This window comes from Babylonia areolata, chromosome 5, assembly GCF_041734735.1.
Source record: "Babylonia areolata isolate BAREFJ2019XMU chromosome 5, ASM4173473v1, whole genome shotgun sequence".
Lineage (NCBI taxonomy): Eukaryota > Metazoa > Mollusca > Gastropoda > Neogastropoda > Buccinidae > Babylonia > Babylonia areolata.
The window spans coordinates 34628804-34648803 of NC_134880.1; the positions used below are offsets into that span (position 1 = coordinate 34628804).

Below are 20000 nucleotides of genomic sequence, written 5' to 3' on the forward strand. Positions count from 1 at the left end.
CACCCACAAATCCACTGCTGAAATACACTCCCTCTTCCATGCAAAATGTTTTGTTGTTTTCGTTATTGTTGTTTTTACTTCTCCTCAAAGTGGCAGTGGTCTGATATGAATGTGCACAAATGACATGACTTGAACAAGAAACTCTGCACTATTTACTGTCCTCTTTATCTTCCTTATCTCAAGTTTCTACCCGCTAATCCACTTTCTCTGCAAAGCAAATGGCTCCTATCTCTCTCTCTCTTCCCCCCTACCCCCTTCACCTCTGCTACCCATGCATTCAACCCTCTGATTACATTTTCCTTCCTCCTCCACACACACACACGTGCGCACAAACACGTGCTCGCACACACACACATGCACACATGCAAGCACACACACACACACACACACACACACACACACACGTGTGTGTGTGTGTGTGTGTGTATAAATTATCACTTTGATTGGAAAGACAAACAACCGAAGACACACAAACATACACATATATACAAACACATTCTCTCTCTCTCTCTCTCTCTCTCTCTCTCTCCAATACAAAGAACCTAAGTGTGGAGCAAGTTGGACAGAGGGGACAAAATCAACATGATATCAGTTTACAACCTTTCACCTACACACACAAACACACACCGTGTCTGCCCTATCATATCTCAGTGGTCTGCCCCATAAACCTTCCCCACACATTCTGCCACCCCCTGATGTCCCAGAAAACAAGACAAGGGGGGGAGGAAAGGGACATGCAGACACAGACTGATAGAGGCAAGCAGAGGCAAAGGGTAGTGTGACGATACATTCCATTGTCTTGTTTAAGTTTTGATGAAACTGCTGCATGTTTGTTTGGTGTTGTTGTTTGCATGTGTTTTTTTGTTGTTGATGCTTGTTTATTTGTTTGTTTTTGGTTGTTTTTTTTAATCATATCTACTGGTGTTAATTGTTAGCACTCTGGGCGCCGATGCTAAGGAGGTAGAGCTAGTATAAATACCTTGCCCTGTGTTGTAAATTTTTGTCGCCATTTTCCCCCTCATTGGTGTTAATTGTTAGGGCTCTGGTCCCCCGTCCCATGCAAAAGGGGTGGAGCGCATTACAAAATAGACATTACTGTCATGGCCACATGTCTCTCACCTTGTTCTTAGTGCACTGTAGTGGTCAGCTCCTCTGAATCTGGAGCCTGGACAGCCTGACCGCAGGCCCTGAGGTCATCTGAAACATGAGACACACCCCATCTCTCCCTGTCAACTTGTTTGCTGTTGTTGTTGTATTCACTGAGATACAAAGACGGACAGAGAGAGACAGACAGACAGAGACACAGAGACTCAAGTTCTCTATCATTGAGGTTGACTTCCACACTCCATTATCTTCCCTTTTCACAGACCATTCCTTGGACAAGCACTCTCCATTATCTCCCCTAAATCTGGTTCTTTTCTGCATTTTCTGTTTTGATTGTTTGAGGTACACAATAAATTACTTTTATTTCAAACTGACTCAGAGAGAGATGGGCAGAGACAGACGGACAGACAGAGACAGGGACAGAAACACAGAGTGAGGAAAGAGAGAGAGAGAGAGAGAGACACACACACACACATACACACACACATATATGTGTGTGTGTGTGTGTGTGTGTGTGTGTGTGTGTGTGTGTGTGTGTGTGTAAAGAGAGACAAGACAAGACAAATTCTTTATTATCGAGGATAATAGATAAGCACTGGCACATTTTTTCCATCCAGTCCCCACCCTGAAACAGGGTCTACACTAATAATAATAATAATAATAACAATGGATACTTATATAGCACACTATCCAGAAATCTGCTTTAGGTGCTTTACAAAAACACTTTTGTTAACATAAAACATTACATCAATGTTACATACACACACCAAAATGTGACTAACCACACACACAAACACACACACACAAACGCATAATACATTTTAACATACATGTGTATCTAACAGCTACCCTAACACATACGCACACATAGGCAGGCACAAACTTACATAAACACATGCACACACTATACACATTCATATACATGCATGTAGTTATGTACACATACATATGTATACACACATAGTCAAGCACAGCTAACGCAAAGGAAGTGGACCTGCCACAATTGAACTTATTGCTGAGGGAAAAGGTGAATTTTGAGACGAAATTTAAAAGATGCAAGGGAATCAGAATGACGGAGGTTATCAGGGAGCTTGTTCCACGTCTTTGGCGATTGAAAAGAAAACGATCTGTGTCCATAGGTCTTACTTCTGACGTGAGGTATCCTGAGAAGTCGAGTATCAGAGGAAGAACAGAGCTGGCGAGATGGGGTATAGATATGGAGGAGTTCAGAAAGATACTTGGGGCCAGATCCGTTGACTGCAGAAAAGGTCAGAGCGGATAGCTTATAGTCTATTCAATCAGAAACGGGCAACCAGTGGAGAGACTGAAGGAGAGGAGAAACATGGTCAAATTTAGAAGCTCTGCAAATGAGTCTGGCAGTGTTATTCTGAATTCATTGGAGTCTGTCTAATAGATATTTGGGAAGGCCAGCCAAAAGAGAGTTACAGTAATCCAATCTTGAGAGAACCAGAGAGCATACAAGTGTCTTGGTTGCATCCGTTGAGAGATAGTGGCGGATAGAGCTGATTCTATGCAGTTCCAAATAGGCAACTTTACAGATATTCGAAATGTGCTGTTGGAAGGAAAGAGACTGGTCCAGGATTACACCAAGACTGCGAAGAGAAAAAGAAACAGGTGTGCTACTGAATCAGAACAGAGTCAGGAAAGGAAGGATGTTGACGAAACTTCTTTGGCTCGCTCGGGGAATATTAGAGAAGGACCTGTATTTTTCTGTAAAATAAAATCTGCTGCACAACAATACCCAGATGTACCCTTCCACTGGCTAAGAGGAGACAACCTGACAAAAATCCCCAATCCCACGGCTTTCATACAGTACCAATGGGATGAATGGCTGTTGGGTTAAACAGTCACTAACTGTATGCAGTCTGGCCTTAGGGCGACACCAGGCTGACGGACTCCACACAGATGGACATCCATTGCCCTTCCCTGATAAGAGGCTCTGTCAGGGCAACCGAACTTTTCCCTCACCACATAGAACACCCTTCTATGGATACTTACAAAACTCTGTCTCGTGTGCACCTCGGGGATCAGCTGCATTGCACGAGACATAAATTCAGATCCCCAAAACCCCAAAACAGGCGTGGCAAAAGAGGTGGGAAAAGATTGTGCTTAGGTAGGAGAATGACAAAAGCAGAGCGACTGTCAAAGAAATTCTTTAGAATCGGCAGTTGGAATTGTTCCAGCGCGAGAATGAGAATCTCAACAATTGAGAAATTGGCATATGATTTTGACATTTTATGTCTCCAAGAGACCAGAACAAGTGCAGACAGACCAATACATTTTGAGAATTTCACAGTCTTTCAAAGGAATGAAGGAAGAGGAGTAGCAATCATACTGAACAAAAACCTAAAAAACAAAGTTTCCACCATAAATCTAGAGAAATGGTGTAGCAACTCATGTGAACTATTGGGGGTGCGTCTTGAAAAACCTGACGGAATTCACAAAACCATCGTGCTCATCAATGCCTATGTTCACCCAGGAACCTGCACAACAAAAGAGGATTGGGCCTTTTTAGAGGAAATAGAGAACGAACTTGGAGACTCAGTCATTATCTGTGGAGACCTCAATGCAAGATCCAAGCTATGGGACCAGCGGAACACCAACCCACAAGGACTCACACCTGAAGGAATGATAGGGGAAATTCTTCTTAGCCCATTAACAACCACATCCCCAACTCGCCTTGGAACAAGACAAGGGGACAGTGACAGTGTGATCGACATCGCTCTAACATCTCCAAAATTCAGAGCAGAAATGAATGCAGAGACGCTTCCACACCAAGGCAGTGACCACCTCCCGGTAGTTTTCAGTCTACAGAAACTGTCAGACAAACGCTGCATGAAACCGCGTGATCCATTTCAGTATGAAACCAAAGAGACAACCGTCATCGAAAAATTAAGACGCAGAAGAAACAAAAGAACGGCACTGAACAGGATGCAAACTATTCAGCCCCCATGGTGGAATACCGACACAGAGAGAGCCTGGATAGAAAAACATGCGGCTGTCAAACTTTGGCAAAAAGAAAGAACAAAACCATCTCCAGACAAAGATATTGAAACAAAAATGAAAGAAAAAACTAAACAGTTTGAAACCATTGCTCAAGAGGCCAAAAATGACAAGTGGAAACAGTTTTGCGAGGCACTCAGTTATGACTCAACATTGACAGAGTTCTGGCAATTTTATCGTCGCATGGAAGGGAAAACGTGCACAACAACCCCAGACATGGTAGACACTGACGGAACCAAGCTTAAGACAAACGAAGAAAAAGGATCCGCCCTGCTCAAACGTTTCATACAACAGAGTGATCAAAGAAACTTAGATGAGAAAAAGAAATATGTTGAGGAGTTAAACCAAACCCTTATGCAGACTGGACCTGATCATGACTTGACAATAGATGATCTAAATGAAGCAATAGCTAAATGCAAGAAAGAATCTGCCCCTGGCCCAGACAAAGTTCGCTACTTGGACATCAAGGAACTATCGGAAGAAGACAGAAGCAAACTTTTCAATCTATATCAAAACAGTTTCCACAATGGACATGTGCCAGAGGACTGGACACACAGCTTCTTAAAACCCATACCAAAACCAGGAAAGGACCATCATCAGGTAAGCGGCTACCGGATCCTAACCATGCAAAACATCGCTGGAAAGCTAATGGAACGCATGATAGCCAGGAAACTTGCAAGGGATCTTGAACACAGGCACATTCTCCCTTCAAATCAAGGTGGTTACAGAACAGGCAAGTCCACATGGGAAAATGCAGCTGCTTTTGCATATGAGGTGTATGAAAGATTTCAAAGGAAAGAAGAAACACTAGCAGTAGCAATCGACCTTGAAGATGCCTACAATAAAGTCCAGTTTGCACACCTCATGGAGCTGCTACTAAGGTATGGAGTAAGTTTGACACTGACAAGATGGATAGCAGCAGCGCTTCAGGAAAGAACCATCGTCCTACGCCTTGGAGATTGGATGTCTGCACCTTCTAAACTATCCATGGGACTGCCACAAGGGTCTCCGCTCTCTCCTGTCCTCTACAATGTCTACACGAAGGGCCTTGCAGACTTAAACAACAATGGAATAGCTCGGGTGCTTACTCTTGCGGATGATGGCCTGGTCTTCAAAACTTCGAAAGATGCTCAGGAAAGAACCAAAGCCATCCAGAAACAACTAAACAATATTGCTCAATGGTGCAAAGACACAGGATCTTCCATCAATCCAGCGAAAGCCCAAACGTTACTGTGCACTCTGAACAACAGAACCGCGAGCAAAGCACCACCTTCTGTGTCATTCGATGGGATTCGGATCGAGAAAACTGAATGCCTACGCTACCTAGGAATACACTTCGACAGGATGCTGACCTTCAGAAAACATACGGAAAATACTGTTCTCAAATGCAAAAAAGGCCTTTCAGTCTTAAAGGCAATGGCAACCAAAGGTATTGAACAACGCCACCTCTTCCTGCTATACCAATCACTCGTCCTCAGTGTGATCAACTACGGACTTGGGCTAACAACACCGTCTCAAAGCAACCTCCTAAAATTAGAAAGAGTACAAAATGAAGCTATGAGGCTGATCCTTGGAACAACAAAAGACACGCCCACAGAAACCATGCGATACCTGCTTGACCTTCCTTCAGTGCAGGCCAGAAACAAGTTAGAACAGGTCAAGACCTACTTCAAAGCATTAGAAAACCCTCAAAACCCACTGCATGACGCAGTCAAAGAACCAAAAGGCAGCCGTCTAGGGCGAGGAAGATCATGGATGGGGCAAGCAGAAGACACAATCCAGCTAGTATGCCGACTACAAGACCTGAAAGAAACAAAAGAATGGGAGAAAACCCCCGAAAACCTCAACCATCTATTCAACACAGCCATTTCACCCACTCTAGGAAGACATTGTCGGGAATGGCCAGAGGGCAAAACTGATGCGGAAGTGAAACTACTCATAGAAGAAAACAGTAAAGAAGAGGACATCATCATATACACAGATGGCTCAGTCACCAAAGACCAATCCGGTTGGGGATTCACTGCGAAACAAAATGGAAAAACAGTTAGGGAAGAGAATGCTGCCTACAAAGTCACAACCTCCAGCCTAACGATGGAAGTTGAAGCTGTGACACATGCCCTCCAGTGGCTATCGTCCATCCATACGCCTGGAAACCAACATGCCATGATTCTAACCGACTCAATGAACCTCATACAGAAAATTGAAAACGGAATGGGAAGCCCAGAGTGGCATAAGGCAATGCGCAACTTTCAGATAAAAAAACTCACATGGTCATACTGCCCGGGACATGCAGGAGTTAAGGGAAATGAGCGAGCTGACAGACTTGCTGGTAACGAAACACCAACGAGCGGCCTACATCTAGGAAAATCGGAAATCCTCAGAAAAGTCAAAGAATATCAAAAAGAACAGGTACAAGGCCATCACACCATCGATCGCCTCAAAGAAATAAAAGCAGAGAGCGGGAGCGGCCATAAGTCTAACATGAAAGGTAGAGCATGATGCTTTGCAAATCAAACAAATATCGGCATCATTTCCAAACCAACATTGCGCAAATTTCTTCAAAACGGAACAGAGTCTCTGTGGGCTTTTCCAAATACAGTAGACTGAGCAACACACTAGACGCCACATTCTTGCCATCAGAGATCTTTTCCCATCCCATTTGCGGCCAATCAGTGGCAGCCTCTGTGCGTGTGTGTATGTGTGTATGTGTGGGTCTGTGTTTTTGAGTGCGTTTGTGCATGCGTGAGAGTGTAAGTGCACGCAAGTGTCAGGAGAGTTCTGTGCATGTGTGTGTGTGTGTGTGTGTGTTGTGTGTGTGTGTGTGTGAGGGGGAGGTGGGGGTGCAGGGAGGAGGTGAGATAGAGGATGAGGTATGTGAGTGTATGCATGCCTACACTGTGGGAGCATCAGGATATTGGAACGTATATATTATATATATATATCTTTGTATATATGTGTGTGGGGTTGGGGGTGGGAGATATGGGCGTGTGTGTGTGTGCTTGTACAAGTAAGTGTTCATCTGTGTGTGTGAGTGTGTGTGTGTGTGCGTGTGCGTGTTTGTGTGTGTGTGTGTGTGTGTGTGCCGTGGAAGCTGCGATACATAGACTAGAAACTACGAGTGTGTGGAGGAGGGGGTAGAGGAGGTGCAGGGAAATTTGTGGTGTGTGTGTGTGTGTGTGTGTGTGTGTGTGTGTGTCTGTGTGTTGGAGCTCATGTACGTTTATATGTATTTGACTGTGCTTTCATACCTATGAAACTGCGTTTTGGGGGCATATCTGTTATGCATGTGTGGGTGTATGTGTGAATGTGTGTCTTCATGTTTTATATTTATTTGCTTATTTATCATCATTGTTGTCTTATTTATTTAATTATTTATTTATTATTATTATTATTTTATCATTATTTTCATTACTACTATCTTTTTTTTTCTTTTTTTTTCATCATAATTATCATTTATTTATTTATGTATGTACGCTTATATATATATTTTTTTTTTTTTTTTTTTTTCTCAAGGCCTGACTAAGCGTGTTGGGTTACGCTGCTGGTCAGGCATCTGCTTGGCAGATGTGGTGTAGCGTATATGGATTTGTCCGAACGCAGTGACGCCTCCTTGAGCTACTGATACTGATACTGATACTTTGGACAGGTTATCATAAATGCAGTCTTTTCATCATTTAGTTGCAGCTTGTTGAGAGTCATCCAGTCCTTTAGGCCAGCAATGCACTCCCATGTTTGAGTCACCAGTGCATCAAATTCAGCTATGGAAGCCGACTGATAAAGTTGTGTGTCATCAGCAAAGCTCTCATGCGACATCGCATGATGACTGATGACATCCGACACAGGAGCCGCATACAGCACAAAAAGAAAAGGACCTAGGACGGACCCTGTGGGACACCATATTTTAAGGCAGATACACTGGAGTATCTACCATTTACTCACACTTTCTGTGTACAATCTGACAGGTAAGACGTGATCCATGCTAGTGCAGTATCACAAATACCAAAGGAAGTTTTAAGTCTGTTCAAGAGGACAGAGTGGTCGATAGTGTCAAAAGCTGCTGACAAGTCTAAGAGAGTGAGAACAGATCTTATCCTCATCAAATCCCGAAAGCAAATCATTCACTATTCTAAGCAGGGCTGTTTCGCAACTATGACCACGTCTATAAACTGACTGGTGGGAATTAAGTAAACCATTTTGTTCCAGATGAGCTAAGAGCTGTGACAATATGATCTTTTCTAGCAGTTTTTATAAAAATGACAGATTGGAGACAGGTCGAGAATTTTTCATACAATTATGATCCAAAGATAGTTTCTTGATGAGTGGACGTACAACAGCAGATCTGAAGCTTTCAGGGAAACAACCAGACAGTAAGGAAGAATTGATGACACGAGTAATATGTGGCAGTGGAACATCAATACATTCAACCAACAAAGAAGTCGGGACAGAGTCAAGCTCACAGGATTTCGGACAAGCACTCAGGCACACTTTCTTCACAAAATCTTCAGTAAGCGGTTGGAAACAATATAAAACAGGACCACTGTACACGCGTTCTGTAACGGGTGAATAAGGACACACAACAGAGTCAAGCTTCTCACAAATGCATGATATTTTGCCAGTGAAGAAGTCAGAAAATTTGAGGGAATTCCTGCACCGAAAATATTGTAGGGAGAGGAGTGTTTTTCATTTTACCTGTAGACTGTTCATAGCGCTGAAAAGCTGTTTGACTGTGGTGCATGCAAGGATTTTAGAAGAGTAGAACTACACTACACAAAACTACATCAAAAATGTCATTGCATACGCTACACAATGATACTTAAAGTCGTGGAATGTAAATACTATACTACATAAAGGCATATGGGAGACAGAGAGCAAGAGAGAGCTGAGTGACAGAGACAGAGACTAGAGAGAGACAGACAGAGACAAAGAGACTGACAGAGACATAAAGATAGGGGGGATGGTGTGTGTGTGTGTGTGTGTGTGTGGAGGAGGGTGGGGAGGGGGGGGGGTAGAAAAACTGAGTTAAGATGGGGGTACGTAGGGAGAGAGAAAATGTTCAAGTAGAATCTGTTGTACCATTAGATTTGGTTCTTTGTATACTATCATATTCTGGGAGAACATTTTCTGTGCAGAAGTGAAATTTGAAAATGGAAGTGATGTTGTGTTACATTCTGAAACAAACTTTGTATACTAGTGCACTCTTAGTTTTAAACATATAAGTGGATTTTTTGGTTGGTTGGGGTTTTTTATGAAGGTTCCATTCTCAAATGGTCAGAAACTGGGGCAAAAAAAAAAGAAAAAAGAGAGAGATGGTATGAACTTTTGCGTGTGCGTGGGGGGTGGGGTAGGGGGGTGGGGTGGGGAGGGAATTGTGTGTGTGTGTGTGTGTGTGTGTGTGTGTGTGTAGATACACTGATATGGGCATGCAAATTATGTGAATACCTGTTTGCATTATATATGAGTGGGAAAGTGCGCACATGAAAATGTGCCTTCATATTCTGTGTGCATGCAAAATGTGCATTTGTGCTACACTGTGCTGTCATTTGCTCTGTCAAGCATACGAAGAGAGTGTGTGTGTGGCATGTGTGTGTGACATAAGAGCACTGTCTTCAGTCTTCATCAAGCTTCTCTGAATGAGTTTCAGACTCAATCATAGAGGAATCAACCTATCAAAGTGTGTGGACTGATCCATATATGCTATACCACTCTGCATAAAAAAGGGGGGTTGGGGGGCGGACATCTCTACACCACTCTGCTTTTTTCCCTCTCCTTTTTTTTTAAGGAAGCAGATGCCTGATCCACAAACCGACCCAACGCACTGGTCAAGCCTTGAGAGCCTAACAAATTCTGAAAACATACATAGATGTGTATATAAATGAAAAACAGCAAACAAAAATAAAATAAAATAAACAGAACACTGTAAACAAATCAGTAAATAAATATACCAGAATATATATATATATATATATATGTGTGTGTGTGTGTGTGTGTGTGTGTGTGTGTGTGTGTACAAAGAGAGCTCAAAGAAACATATAACTCTGAAGACAAGTAATTAAGAATAAAATAACAATGAAAATTGGGCCACATTCAGCAAACTTCAGCTGGGCCATTCTCTGAACATGTGGAGGTGACACAGTCAGGACACCACTCAGTACAAGCCACTGTGAGCTTACCCATTTCAGTCCCATGTTGTCTATAGATCCATATATATGTTCACAGCACATTCCCAAGGTGTTTATCTGTCAACAGTTGTCTACACTTACTGTGCACAGCTGAGGGAAAACAGGGAACAAATGTGACCTGACTGCCATGGCCAATCAATACAGAGTCCATAGTGATTTTCCTCTGCCACCCCCCTGGAAAATTACAATGTATAGAGAACTCTCACATGAAAGCCATGTAATGTGGTAAGTTTTACCCCACCTATCCACATACCTGACACAACAGACACAAGTTCCTGGGGACTACTGAGAAGAGAACATGGTGCATGCGTGGAACAGATCATTTCTCAACTGTTTGACAAAATTCTTCACAACATTCTGTGACACAGTCTGAGGCTCTTTTCTTTATAACTTTTGTTGTTTATAGTCCAGCCCACCAAACAAGGCCATACCAGGGCTGAAAAACTGTAAAACTGATCCAATATGACCTACTTTTTTTTTTTTTTTATAAATACACCTGGAAAAGAAAATCAGGTATAAGTAGTCATATTTATGGATCTAAACCAAGGACACACGAGTTGATCATTCTATCAACTTCTTGCAGAGGACTAAAAAACCTACCCTGAACATCAACATAATTTACACTTGATACAAAAAGGTCTAAGGCTATATGGCATACTTAAGTGACAATATGATGATATTTCCCAATTCTACAAAACATTAGATGTTGCATATGATCACACACCATTTACTGATCCCAATAACCCACAATCAAGAACAATTGTTATTGAGAGCACTTGATACAACATGTGATAATAAACAGCCATCATTATAAATGGCTAACAGTGTAACCCATAAACCACACAAGCATTGCTAACACTTGGCACATGCATGTGACAAGACATCTCTACTGACAATGACACAATCCACTATAGCCACACTGGTGTTCACTTTCAGTGAATTCAACACTGCATCACATTCATCAGAATCCCTGCAGCACATGTGTCACATGTGGAACAGGTGTTTTTACATCATACTGATTCCACCCCCACCCCCCACACACACATGCCACATCAAATATCACTCAAAGTGAAAACTCTGTGAAGACGTTAAATTAAAGAAAAATTAACAGACTTGAAGAAATGACAGACAGTGAGACAGAAGAGACAGATCATCTAGGTGAGTGGAAATGGAGAAGAAAAAACAGTAAATTCATCAACACTGCGCAATAATGTCCTGTTGCGCATTCCACATCCTCACAGCCATGGAATGCCATTAATAACCCTCACTGATGCCCAAGGCACACAACAGACCAGTAAGTAAAGAGATGACCTCCACACAGTCTGAAAGCTCAAAAAGCAGAGCAACAGAGAGGGTACTCATTTCCTGTCACCAATGCTGCCCCCCCCCCCCCCCCCCCCCCACCAACCCCCCTCCCACCACTCACTCACTTCCCCCTACCCCTCCTCTGACCAGAGGCCCAGAACAGCTGAGAAGAGGGGAATATAAATATCTGGTGTGTTGTGCTGAGTGAGCTTTAATTAAGCCAGACCTTCACATCAGCTGGCCTCAACTTGTGTCCAGAGACAAGAGATCAATAGCACAGCAGATACATGGACAGGATAGCAGCTCTCTTGCCAACGGAGTTGCCTCTCACTCAGGGTGGTAAGGGTGGGGTGGAAAGGGGGGTTGGGGTCCTCACTTGTGATCTCCACCACAACTGGATCCCTTCATGGCCTTGAGCTTGTGACTGCTGTGTTGACACCCATCCCCACCCCCACCACACACTGCATGCATAAATAACAGGCTCACATGCTAGTGGTGTCTCTTACCACCCATGCCCATCCCCTACTTCTCTCCCAACATATCCATTGGATATCCTCATGCTCAATGATTATCATGGCTCATCCACTAACCAATCCCTGACCCACTCACCCACCACCATGCACACACTGACCCATCACCACATATACTGACCTATCACCACCCACTGACCCATCATGTCACACACTGACCCATCACCACCCACACACTGACCCATCACCACCCACACACTGACCCATCACAACCCACATACAGACCCATCACATCACCTACTGACCCATCACAATCCATCCATTAAGACATCACTAGTCACCCTCTGACCCATCATGTCACACACTGACCCATCATCACCCACACACTGACCCATCACAACCCATCCATTAACACATCACCAGTCACCCTCTGACCATCACCACCCACACACTGACCCATCACAACCCACACACTGACACATCACTCACCCACACATTGACCCATCACCACCCACCCAGACACATCAACAACACACTGACACACCACCCACCCAAACACTGACCCATCACCAGTCATCCACTGACCCATCACCACCCACCTTCTGACACACAGGTCACACACTGACACATCACCACCCACCTTCTGACACACAAGTCAAACACTGACACATCACCACCCACCCACTGACCCATCACCAGTCATCCACTGACACATAACCACACACAAACTGACACACCACCAGTCACACTGACACATCACCACCAGTCACACACTGACACATCACCAGTCATCCACTGACACATCACCACCCACACACTGACCCATCACCAGTCACACACTAACACACCACAAACCACACACTAACACACCACAAGTCACCCACTGACACACCACCAGTCACCCACTGACCCATCACCAGTCACCCACTGACCCATCACCACCCTTCCACTGACCCATCACCACCCACCCACTGACAAATCACCACCCACCCACTGACCCATCACCAGACATACACTGACACATCACCACCCACCCACTGACGCACCACCAGTCACACACTGACACATCACCACCAGTCACACTGACTCATCACCAGTCACACACTAACACACCACAAGTCACACACTAACACACAACCACCCACCCACTGACACACCACCACCACCCACCCACTGACACACCACCACCCACCCACTGACCCATCACCAGTCACCCACTGACACACCACCACCCACCCACTGACACATCACCAATCACACACTGACCCATCACCACCCTCCCACTGACACATCACCAGTCACACACTGAACCATCACCACCCACCCACTGACACACCACCGGTCACCCACTGACACACTACCAGTCACACACTGACCCATCACCAACCTCCCACTGACACATCACCAATCACACACTGACCCATCACCAACCTCCCACTGACACATCACCAATCACACACTGAACCATCACCACCCTCCCACTGACACATCACCAGTCACACACTGAACCATCATCACCCTTCCACTGACATATCACCAGTCACACACTTAACCATCACCACCCTTCCACTGACACATCACCAGTCACACACTAACCCATCACCACCCTTCCACTGACACATCACCAGTCACACACTGAACCATCACCACCAGTCACCCACTGACCAATCACCACCCACCCACTGACACATCACCAGTCCTGACCCATCACCAGTCACACACTAACCCATCACCACCCACACACTGACACATACCCTTCCATTCAATGACACATCACCCACACACCAACACATCATCATCCACCCAATGACACACCATCACCTACACATGCACTTTCCCCACTTTCTCCCTGTCCCTTTCCCCCCTGTGTCTGTACTTCCGACAACCACACCTCTTTATCTCCCCTTACTTCAGTAAATTATGATAATTTTTCATCTTTTAAAACAACACCTGCATGATACAGGCTAAAACTAAAATGAGGCATAAAAATATGCATTTTACTGTAACACTCTCCACACAACCCCGCCACCCCATCCACAATCCATCTTCAGCAAAACCCCACCTCCCTCCTCTTCCCTGTAGTGCTATCATTTTCTTTCTTTCTTTCTTTCTTTTTTTTAACCTCTCCTGACAGTGTTTTGACATAACTGTGCGTCAATGACACCACTTTGAACAGGGGACTCTGCACTGTTTGCCATCCTCTTTATCTTGCTTATCAACTGCTAACCAATGCTTTACATTCATCCTTTCTCTATCTCTCTCTCCATCAAAACCACTCACCTATTTCAGTATTTACCAATCTTCACCCAACCATTTTCCAACCAACAATCATCCATTTATTGATCGATCTTCGCCCATCCCAGGCCTATTTATCAATCTTCACTAATCACTCTTCACTGTAAGTGTAACATTTGAATCGAAATTCATCCATTTATCAATCATCACTAAACAAATTTTCTATTAATATTTATCCCTTCACCTATCTTCCCTCAAATGTGCACCAACCCCTATTCCCATATAAATTCATCAATCCTCACTCACCCATTTGTAAATCTTGATTCACCTTTATAATTCAATTGTGTAAAGAACAATTTCATCAATTCTAGGTCATGCACTTATCTTCACTTGTCGACCATCACTCATAAACCAACCAGCCTTCACTCATCCAAGGATCAATCTTCAGCCATCATGCACAAACTGGTCAATATATTTTATATACCCTCCCACCCAGCCTCCCATTAACTCTCACCCACCTCCTTGACCCCCTCCCTCCTTCCCCTTCATTCCTTGATCAGTGCTGGGGCCACTTTCAAAGGCCCTCATTATGGCAAGGTCAGCAGTCAGTGACTGAGTGAGTCACACACAAACACACACACACACATTTAACAGTGCATGCACATGCACACACACACACACATATATATATATATATACATGTGTACACTCACATACACACACACACACATACACACAGGCGTGCATGCATGCACGCACACACACACGCACACACACACACACTACATACACCACACACACACACACACACACAGAGGTGGTGACAGCTGTTTCTCTCTTCTGATCCTGCCAGCTCCTTCAGTGTGTGTGGATCAATGACACTGACAACCACATCCCCACACCCACCCCTTCCTGCTTGAACTGCATCCACATCTGCTGGCCCTGCCTGCTCGACTGATGTCAAACGATAAACATCTATCACATTGTGTTAGGAATTGTGTGTAACTTTGTGTTGTTCTTGTAATTTTTTGTTGTTTTTTTTTTTGGGGGGAAAGGGGGGTGGTGGTTGTTCTTTGCATTTTGGGGGGAGAGGCAGTGGGGTACAGGGGAGAATAAAAGATCGTGGGGTAAGAAATGGGGAGAATATATCAATGATCTTACAGATGTCCTCTCTGAGTCATCACTGATATTTATATAGTTTGGAAACATCGCTGTCAGTGTTCACAAAGAACTGCTGTTGCTTTTATTTGATTTAAAAAAAATTAAAAGCCTCCAATAACTGTAAATAACTGTATCACTGCGGTCTTCCACTTCTGAAGCCGTGAAGATCTGTTGTGTTAAATAATATCATTTCTGGTTTGATCACATGAGAAACGTATACTATATCAAGACTGGACCATATATGGTTTGAAATGCTCACTTGTTCGATTGTTCAGGACAACTTAACCATCTGGTGGATGGAGCAGAAGATTTATGAAGAATATTGTCAGAGGGCCAAATCTGAATGTCCTCACACACACACACACACACACACACACAGTATACATGTGTTTATCATGTCAGGTAAAACAAATGGCACAAACCAAATGAAATATGCAGTATGCATGTGCATTCAGATATCCCACACCTCCCACAAATAGGTGAATACAGACATTTGATTTCAATCAATTTCAATGATACGTGTATCTGATGTATTTGAATACCTTCATGGTATCTGGTTCCAGCCCACTTTCTTTTTTATTTCATCATATACATTACACAAAAGTCATTTATGAACTACAGACACTTCCACCTACCCTTTTAACCAAGTGAACAATCATACATTTTATATGAAAAGTGTACTAATTTGATCTGAAATGTTCAAATAAAGGGTCCCCACCCCACCCCCTCATTATATCTTTCAGGCAGCAAATGTTACCCTTATGAATTTCAGTTACAGTTTAAAGGAGGTGCCAAAGCATGAAGACTGATCAAAATACATGCTACTAAAGTACTATAGAGAAAAAAAAAAGAAAAAAAAAGGAACAGATGCCTGACCAACAAATAAACTCAATGTATCAACCCGCTGGTCAGGCCTTTAGAGCCTTCCCTAAGTTTGTTTTAAACATTAACAAAAACTAAAAAGGGAAAAATAAACTTTCTTATCAAGTCATAAATATAAGCAAAATATACAAATAAGTAAATACACTGAAATAAAATTAATCCCAATGAACTACCAGCAACTGTGTCACAAGAGTGACTGGCTCAGTGGATATTTTCATCTTGTGCATCTTGTGTGTTGTTTTGGTTATTTGTGGATGTAGTTTGGTAATCATGAGTTTTAGGAGGGCGAGAATTGCTCTTCCATGAGAGAGAATAACCCATTGGTAAGGCTTTTGAAAATTATAACTTCACTACCACCTTGCATCCGCCTCCCTAACAACAATTTGGAGAAAAAACGAAAGTCGCCTGGAGATGTACCTGTTGTTGTGTGAACACGAGGCGCAGCATCGACTGCTGTTGACGTAAATTATTTTTGAAAATATACTAAAATGTTTTTGTTTTTTTTGCTTCCATGCAAAGAGGAAATCTTTTAACAAATTCTTGCAAAACACAACACTTTATGATAAGCAAATGTTAATGATTTATTAACAATGCTCGTATAAAATTATCCGAGGACAAAACTTGTTTTGGTTCTGCGATTTCGCCTGCGATCAACAAATCGCATCCGGTAGCAGTGTTCGTTTCTTCAGTCGGATCTCGTCACAGTTTCGAACGAAAGGAAGGACTAAACCCCGTCAAGACCATTGTCATATTTACGACACAGTTTGGATTAGTGTGTTGAGGTATTTACTGAATTCTGCGTTCACGTTCATATCCTCCACTTACCGTAACATCGAAACACAACCATAACACTTTTCTCAGTGCAGCAAGTGGTCATACCATTGCACCACCATCTTGATATGCAAATGAGGTCGGAAGCGACCCGAAGAAAGGGATACTTCATTGGAACTGGACTGCATCAATATCAAGAATCAGCAAAACACTAGTACTATTAATTTGAGCTGAATAGGAATAAGGTGAAAGGATTTGCGCATAAAGCAAGACACAAGAGCATGAGACAATAAAAAAAATGTAATACTATTAATACCGTCTTTTGATTTTAAAAGTACTCCCGCCTCAGGGGTGACGACAGCATCACTACGTCAGCTGTAAACAAAGGAATGTTGTGGTTCCCAGAGGTAATGAGAGGAATGAGAGCGAAAGTTGAATCCAGTACCTTTCGTTTGCAGCAAACATCACTGTTCGGCCTTACTCATAGCCTTTTGGGAAGAAACACACACTGGAATGTGTTGTTGACAATGACTTGCTCCATTTATTGAACGTTACCAACATAATCTCAAGCAGTTGAAATCGTGCTGTTTATGTTGACACATCTTGTCAGAAAAGAGTTGCAAGTACGCTTGGAATGATAAAGGCTTGGACTCGGTCGTGTTTATTCCTGGGGGCCACAATAGCAGAAGCCGAGCAGGGTACATGAAAACGTCAGTGAATGAAAAAACATCGATCGTCACCCCATCACCCCCATGCAGCCTGCACCCCCACCTTCTCTCTCTCTCTCTCTCTCTCTCTCTCTGATTTCGTTTCAGTTATTTGTTTCACTCATCTTATGCACTCCAGCCACATCAAGTAATTCAATGCCATTATCAATGTTGTCTGCAACAGCCTAAAGAAGAAGAGATCGATGCCGAGGTTGGGACGATGAGGAGGGTGGGGAGGACTGCGGCCACACCTTTATCGTTGAGTGTGGAGCTGCGTGCGCGTTTCTCATTATTTTTGTGAAGAATCGGGCATTCATTTAAAAATTGTGTACACTCATATGCTTGCAAACTTTCTTGATATTTCTTTTGTGCGTACCTTTGAACATCAGTCATACTTAAACGAATGGAGCCTTTAAATCGTAAATGATAATCAAGTTAAATCTTAAAAAAAAAAAAATATATATATATATACACACAGTTTTTCAGTATATATATATATATACAGAGGTGTGTGTGTGTGTGTCTGTCTGAAGGTGCTTTGGTGTTTGTGTACGTTTTTGGATGTTGGTACTTTGTGTTTAAATGTATGCGGTTTTACTCATTGCCGGGGTTTTACACTGTACAGTCACTAACTGAGATTGTTTTGCACGAGAGGTGCTGTACGTGTGGATTAGATCATTATTGTTGTTACACCAGTTACTTTTGATGCAGCGTCTTGTTCAGTATAATTTGTCATGATTGCTCCTTCGTTGGATTGGTACTATTATAATTGTAAAGCACTTACAGCAAACTGATTATTTAATTAGGCGCTATACTGATATATTTGTCGTGATTAGAATTAAAGAAAGATTTAAACTGTCGTATTCTAATGTTTTCAAACTGAACCAACAGATAAATAAACGAAAATGTGTTTCAGTTTAAAGGATATGTTGCACTGACCTTTAAGGTCAATATCAGTTGTGTCCCGGCTTAATCTCAGCTCTACGATATACGTATACCAGCCGTTACGGCGAAATAGTTCATCAGTCGCAGATTAACAGTTGGAACAGTGCGGGTTTGATTCCCATCAGAGACATCATTACTCAATCTTGGACATTTCTGCCCTACCCCTACGCCTCTACAGCTCCGCATCTTGTCCACCCCTCTCCCGCCTCTGATGGGATCACTGAAATGGGAAGACTGCGTCGAGATCGCCGGTGTGTGCCCATTATGCGGCGGGTACCGAGGCGGGCCAGGGGTGTTTATATGAGTGACTGTGCACCATTGTCAATGTAATGTGCGTATCTACCTTTGGAGTGAATATTTACAAATTGTTATTATTGGGAAGGGTGTTTGCGACGTGAAGAGGATGGCGTGGAGGGTGAGTGGAAGCAGAGAAAGAAGGGGGAGTTCTGAGGCATGGGTGGCTTTGGGGGGTGCGGCTGGGAGACGGGGAATGAAAGAGCGTGTAACAAATAATTATGAGAGATAGGATGAGGAAAACATCGTGTGTGTGTGTGTGTGTGTCTGTGTGTCTGTGTGTGTGTGTGATTATACTGGTTTTAATAGACATTTTATTAACTTACTTGGCTTAAGTTGTTTACATTTCAATAGTGAGTTTATCAATCTCTGTATAGTCAGTAAACTAGTCCTGAATCTGGTGTGTCATCCACTACTTCTCGGATGTGTAAGAGTGTCAGTTGTCCAACGGAAATTTCCGGCCTGACGCACAGCAGACTGGTGGTGACTGTCTTCCATGCCGGATTAACATCGGAACGTTTACGAAAGGAAGCGCGGATCACGTAGGCCAAGCATACAGTCTCGATCGTCGCTGACTCCCAAACGTAACTGGTGCGTCCAGGGCAAGATCTTCCTCTTCCTCGAGTGTTCCTCGTCAAATAATCATATCGAACAACAAACTCTCTTCTTGTCATGTTCTTATGGTGGGTGATCACACCCCCTCCCCCCTACCCCTATCCCTCCTCTTCAACCCGTGTTGTCAGTCTCCGAAGTGAGAAGATTTATGGAAACGACTGTCGTCAGAGGGACGTATACTCTGGCCTACTTAATTAATTAGTGGCGGTTTCACACACTGATACACGCATACGCGCGCGCTTTCACTCGCTCACCGGCACATCCACACTACGGAGCAGAAAAAAAACACAACTACCTGTTAATAGACC

At 43.3% G+C, this 20000-nt stretch overlaps 1 protein-coding gene across 2 annotated transcripts in view; it reads right to left on the reverse strand.

The window, feature by feature from the left end:
- LOC143282038 (phospholipid-transporting ATPase ID-like) overlaps positions 1-20000 on the reverse strand; it is a 102192-nt gene that overhangs the window by 79021 nt on the left and 3171 nt on the right. The window contains exons 1-2 of one of the 2 annotated variants that reach the window (XM_076587464.1): positions 17186-17264; positions 1120-1197 (exon numbers count right to left, since the gene is read on the reverse strand). The gene's annotated coding sequence lies outside the window, so the exon portion shown is untranslated. Of the gene's footprint in view, positions 1-1119; positions 1198-17185; positions 17265-20000 lie in introns of those variants that run through there. The other variant, XM_076587463.1, reaches the window with a different exon arrangement.